Genomic DNA, 6,153 nt, shown 5'->3' with positions numbered 1-6,153 from the left:
CAATGGAGGCAATAATAGTGTTATTAGTATTAATGAGTATGGTGGTAACATGGTAACATGGTAACACGGTGTCAGAATCATGGACTTCCAAGAGTTGTTGTGATAATCAAATGGGTTAACATTTGTAAAAAGCTTAGTACAGCTCTTGGTATTTAGTAGGCATTTAATAAGTGCTTATTTCCTTCCTTTTTTCCTACCATAAGGAAGTCGTTTTAATCTCTCATCATCCCAGATATTTCAAACAATGAATTATGAATAAGTTTCTGATCTGCATCTGTGAAAGATGTTCTAATTATATTCTTAGAAAGAGTTTCATGGTTTAGGTTCATTCACTGACTGAACAATATAAGAGGAACAGATTTTCTCTCAATTTTAAATATCAGGTTGTTTTTTTCTTTTTACCAAACCCATCATTACTTTGCTGTTTGCTTTTAGTATTGATTTCCCCCCTTAAAACCAGTCCCCAAAGTCTAAAGTAAGATCGTGCAGTATATAAGTTAATGGGAGAGGGAGTCAATTTCTAAAAGTTCAATCTTTTTTTTTTCCTCTCTCCTCTGTTATTGTTCTACTTAAGTTTGTAAACTCTGACACGGGTTTGTACAATGTTGGTGATTTTTTTTTTTTGGTCAAGGAGTGAGAATTCCAGACATGAGATTTCACTGGTGAAGGGAATGTCTTCCAGTAATATAGATCCTCAAGGAATTTAGAACTTATAGTCTTAGAGAGTTTCCTAGATTATTGACTTCCTCACAATCATCCAACTGGTGTGAGAGGCAGGACTTGAATCCAGGTCTTTCTGACTCATCTACCTACATTTATAGTGATAGTAACTCTATTTATAACATTTCTAGATGAATGGGAGTTCATCCCTGCTTAGTTGGATCTACCAGAACTTACACTCTACTGGAAAGAATGCAGTTATCATAAGGATTGGGGTTTTGTTTTGTTTTCATTTTTGTTTTTTGTGGGGCAATGTATCATAAATCTTTAATGGAAATTATATGTCAGGACTGGAAAAATAAAATCAATATGTGATTTCAGTGACCATCAATAAAAGGCTTCTTATAAAAAGTTTCTAAAGAAAAGAATAAAAACATCAAGAAAACATTTTTAAAATACACATAGGGGGCATGTGAGTCTGGGAACAGCAATCTCACAACTAATTCAAAACTCCTCACAGCCTGACCATCAACCTAAATTTCCCACAAATGGCAACTATTGTCAAGGTTCAACTGATTCTGAATGTCCTAAAGGAAGACCAGGTTCCCCAAAATAAGGTCACTGTTGTTGGGGTAGGTACAGTTGGCCTGGCATGTGCCATCAGTATCTTAATGAAGGATTTGGCTGATGAACTTGCCCTACTTGATATCATAGAAGACATACTAAAGGGAGAGATGATGGATCTCCAACATGGCAGCCTTTTCCTCAAAAGATCAAAGATTGTTTCCGGCAAAGACTGCAGTGTGACTGCAAACTCAAAGTTGGTTGTTGTTACCACTGGAGAACGTCAACAGGAGGGAGAAAGTCATCTTAATTTGATCCAGTGTAATGTGAATATCTTTAAATTTATCTTTCCCAATGTTGTTAAATACAGCCCTAATTGAAAGCTGCTTGTTTCGAATCCAGGGGATATTTTGATATATGTGGCTGTGTCTTTCCTAAAAACTATATTATTGGAAGTAGTTGCAGTCTGAATTCTGCCCATTTCCATCACCTAATGGGGGAGGGACTTGGTATCCATTCTTCAAGTTGTCATGGATGGGTCCCTGGGGAATAAGGAGATTCCAGTGTTCCTGTGTGCAATGGTGTGAATTTTGCCAGTGTGTCTTTGCAGAATCTTCATCCTACTTTGGGAACTGATGCTGATTCAGAGGATTGGAAAGATGTTCATAAACAGGTGGTTGACAGTGCTTGAGTTGATCAAGCTGAAGGGCTATACTTCCTGGCCCATTGACTTGTCTGTGGTAGATCTGGTAGAAAGAATTATGAAGAATCTTAGGAGAGTGAATACAATTTCCACCATGATTAAGGGTCTATATGGCATTAATGAAGATGTCTTCCTTAATGTCCCATGTGTCTTGAGGCAGAATGGAATTTCAAATGTGGTGAAGGTAACAATACAAATAAAATGTAGTTTCATTGATTAATGTTCCTGAATATCCTTGGAGCAAACTTGGCCAACTTTGAGGTAAATAGTTTGTTTGTTTATTTGAAGTTTAAGGAGGGAATATTTCAGTAACTTTAATAGGGTTTTCTCACTGACATCCATTTATGTATGCATATGCACACTCACTGCATATACAACATGAAGTGGTGAGTTTAAGTAATGAACTAATAATTAAAGCCAAAGGAAAAAAAATGTCCAAGTAGAAGAAAATGGGAAAATGCACTAAATGAGAAGTCATTGGATCTGATTTCTGGAGTGAACTCTTAAGCATTTGATTTGTGAAATTTTGAGCAAATAGAACAGTTACTTAACATTTATTAGACTCAGTTAACTCACCTATAAAAAAGAGTCCATTTGGATTTGGTGAGTTTGAAGTTTATTTTCAGGTCTAATTAATTCAGTAAAGATTAAGGGTCTCTGCTTCTATGATCTGAGTATTTTGGGTGTTCAGAATTTATGTTCTGGCTAATATGTGTTTATTTGTTGGGGGAGAGATTTTTTGCTTTTAATTATCTAGATAATTGACTCAATTCTGCATCTCTTTTCATGTGTATAGACATAGTCTAATTCATATTGGTTCTATTAGATTAAAAAGATCCACTTTGAGAGTCTTGCCAAAACCCTAGACACTTTGGCTTCATTATAACTGACAACAGAAACAATAGTACTACTAAGAAGAGTAACTTTGATCAAAAATAATTGCAGTCAGCACTGAGCCTGTGTCCACTTTCACAGAAGGTGGAGGACAGAGATCATTATCTGTGTAATTCAAGCTACAAAATCCTTCTGCCTTCATTATCTGGTTACTTGCCTCAATGCTGAAGGTTTCTGCATTTGGAGAACCAGTCACTATGTCTATTTGTCTCATACCATTCTAATAAAATGCAAGGCCCAGTGAAATTTTTCTTATGCTCAAATATAGGGAATTTTCATTTTGTGGTATTTTTTATAGATATATTTATCCAAGCCTGATTCGATCTTTTGGGGATTTTTTTGTTTTAGTTTGGGGTTTGGGGTTGTTCTTGAAAGAAACTAAGGACTTTCTTACTCACTCACCCTATCTGATTTTACTGATGTAGATACTGATGTTCAAATCATAGATCACTTTGCAAAGTTGCTCGATTAGTCTGAGAACTAAAACTAGTAATTTTGACTGTCCTCTCCACCACAGTGATTTGTCAGTGGGGAAACTGGACAAAAATTTTATTGTAAACTTTATTTCATATGTTCAAAGCCATCTTTGCATCTTCTTTCAGCAATCTCTAGAAAATTAATGTGCAAAACTTTGTTAGTTTGGGGGTTAAGTATTTCAGTTTTTTTCTTTTCTTTTTTTTTTTTTCATGATCAGAAATCTAAAAGGACAGCAGAGGGAGCCCAAGCATGACTTAAGATTTGAGAATTGCAATGTATCATCAGAAGTACTTGTCCAGGGTGAGAAATCTGGTGCTGCCCTCTGCTGTATCCATTTATTAAAAAGTCAAAGAATTCCACCCCACCTCCCCTAAAAGTAATTCTTAAACCTAATTTTGGGTGACCCCAATTTATCACCACTAATCACAAAGCACTAAATTTCTGAAAGAACTAATTTTAATTCACTTCAATTTTAAAATGAATTGTCCACACTTTGTTTTCTGAGTGACAATGACTTTCAAACCCAAACAAATGTAGCTCCGCCTCTTCCCCACCACCCAACAACTATAGATTCTCCTATTTACAAAGGCATTTGGAAGGATTTTATTGTCTTCTTAGTTTTTCCACACTTTGATAAATCAAGTATATTCTTCAAAATTATTGTATGCTGGATATGTTATTATGGAATTTATGTAAATAGAAACAATATACTATACCTAATTAATTCTATATTAACTTACAATATATTTCTGAGAGATTAAATATTGCTATACATTTAGGTTTTTTATTACACTTTTATTGGACTATGTGGTAAATTTTATTGTGTTTTTATTTTGTTTTACATTTAAAGAATAGCTCATAAGTATATCAAATTGGGGTGAGGTGGGAGATAGGTTGAGTTATGAAATAAAATTTAAAAATTAATTCAAACTATTTTAACAGGCTTTTCACCCAGAAAATTAAACTTGGATAAAAGAAATATATTGACTCAAATTATTATAGTTTTAAATCAATATAGTTATGTAAAAGTCACCACAATAAGGAGGCCAAAAGAGCTCAGAAACTACTTCCGCTAGCAAATAATATATGAAGAGATGTAGCAACTGGGGCCAACATTAGTTTAGGATCCAACTTCATTTCTAAGACATTACTGAGGCAGAGGATGGAAGTATTGTACAGGGGTATCATATAACAAGAAGCAGTAGAGAGAATGTTGGTTCCCTAAAAGCAGGGCTATTCATTTTTTGCTATTCTATTCCCAGCTCCTAGCACAACATGTGCCACATAGTAAGCACTTAATAAACATTTATTCTTTACTTTTTTTCTTGATGGGTTGATGGAAAAATGATGGTATAGAAAGATTGAGTAACGTAACCCACATTATCCAGGGGCTGTGTATTGAATAAATTGGGCCATTCAGAAGTGGCCTGCCATCATACATAGAAATAGGCAGTCTTGAAATGAAACACATCTGCTTGATTTTCTACACTGATCAGTTGTCATCTACCTCCCACGATAAGCAATATGCTACATGAAGACATAGAAATAGCACTTAAAGCAAGAAAAAAAAACTATACCTAATGAGAAGAATGTTAGAGATGAAACAATTTTATAGCCATTTAAAACCCATTTTCAAAATATTTCAAAGAAGGAAAGATTCTCATGGAATTTAAGAAGAGATAACAGGTTATATTATCACCAAAAGTCTACTGAGCAACTTACTTAGAAACTACCAGACCAGATACCTAGCCTCTAATCTCTACAAAAAACTTTTTGGAATGGCTTGTGTATTGACATAGGAAATCTTTGATGGAAAGGAGAAGGAACGAAACAAATTTTCACAAGTAGTTTTCCAAAGCAAAGGAACTATACAACCACACAATTGATTGAGATATAGACAATACAAAATTTAACTATTTACTGTTTGTTTCTAAATATTGGCAATGATGATAATAAATATATGACTTGGCAGAACAAAATATCTTCCTTCAACAAGATGCTTTCGAAGCTTGTGCTAAAACTCTATAAGATTACTTTATAGATACATTGCCATGATAGGCATAGTTTTGCTTATTGGTCCTCTTATGAGCAATATCAATAGTGCATAAAACAGGGAAAAAAAACATTCTCACCAGAGTTGTTCATTTACAAAGTACAAATGGAAGAAGGATTCACTACAGATGGTAAGTGTCTCCAGATGCTCCCATTTGTGAATAACATTATGATGGTTCCATCAAGCCACAGAATAGTACAGGGCCCCCACAATGAGATCCATAACCATTTAGAAGTGGTTGGCCTGGCATTATATATAGGAAAAAAGCAAATGATTACATAATGTATATTGCCAAAATATTGATATACAATGAAATGGGCAATCATTGAGTTAATCAATGAATACATATATCATATGAACAGATAATGTCATGTGTCCAGGATAGAATAAGAGGAGGAAAGGGACCTGGATTGCATTTGGGAAAATGAACAATGCTTTGCAATATCCCAAGCTGCTCCTTCCCCCTAAATATTCTCCCTGGGATTGTATGTAACTATAAATCATGGAACACTAAGATTTTAGGAGAATCATAATTCTAGGTTACCTAAAGGGCAAAGGAAAGGCATGTAGCATATGGAAGTAGGCTGCAACATATTACCAACGATGCATTGTGCTTAATAAGTGGCTTAGAAGACATTATTGAATACTTGTATGATCAGAAAAGGAGGTAGCTTGGTCATGTATTGAGATCAAGGGATAATAGATGGATGATCCAAAAGGGCATTGATGCTATAAACTATGTGGGTCATCTATGGGAGATTTAAGGGAAGGCAAAAGAAATGCAGAGGAAAAGAAAGATGAG

The 6,153-nt window shown here is 34.7% G+C and overlaps 1 pseudogene; it reads left to right on the top strand.

The window, feature by feature from the left end:
* Positions 1-1,208: 1,208 nt before the first annotated feature.
* LOC122732232 lies at positions 1,209-2,147 on the top strand (annotated as a pseudogene).
* The last annotated feature ends 4,006 nt before the right edge of the window (positions 2,148-6,153 follow it).

The sequence above is a fragment of the Dromiciops gliroides genome, chromosome 6 (assembly GCF_019393635.1).
Source record: "Dromiciops gliroides isolate mDroGli1 chromosome 6, mDroGli1.pri, whole genome shotgun sequence".
Classification (NCBI taxonomy): domain Eukaryota; kingdom Metazoa; phylum Chordata; class Mammalia; order Microbiotheria; family Microbiotheriidae; genus Dromiciops; species Dromiciops gliroides.
This window is presented reverse-complemented; position numbering and strand designations above follow the sequence as displayed.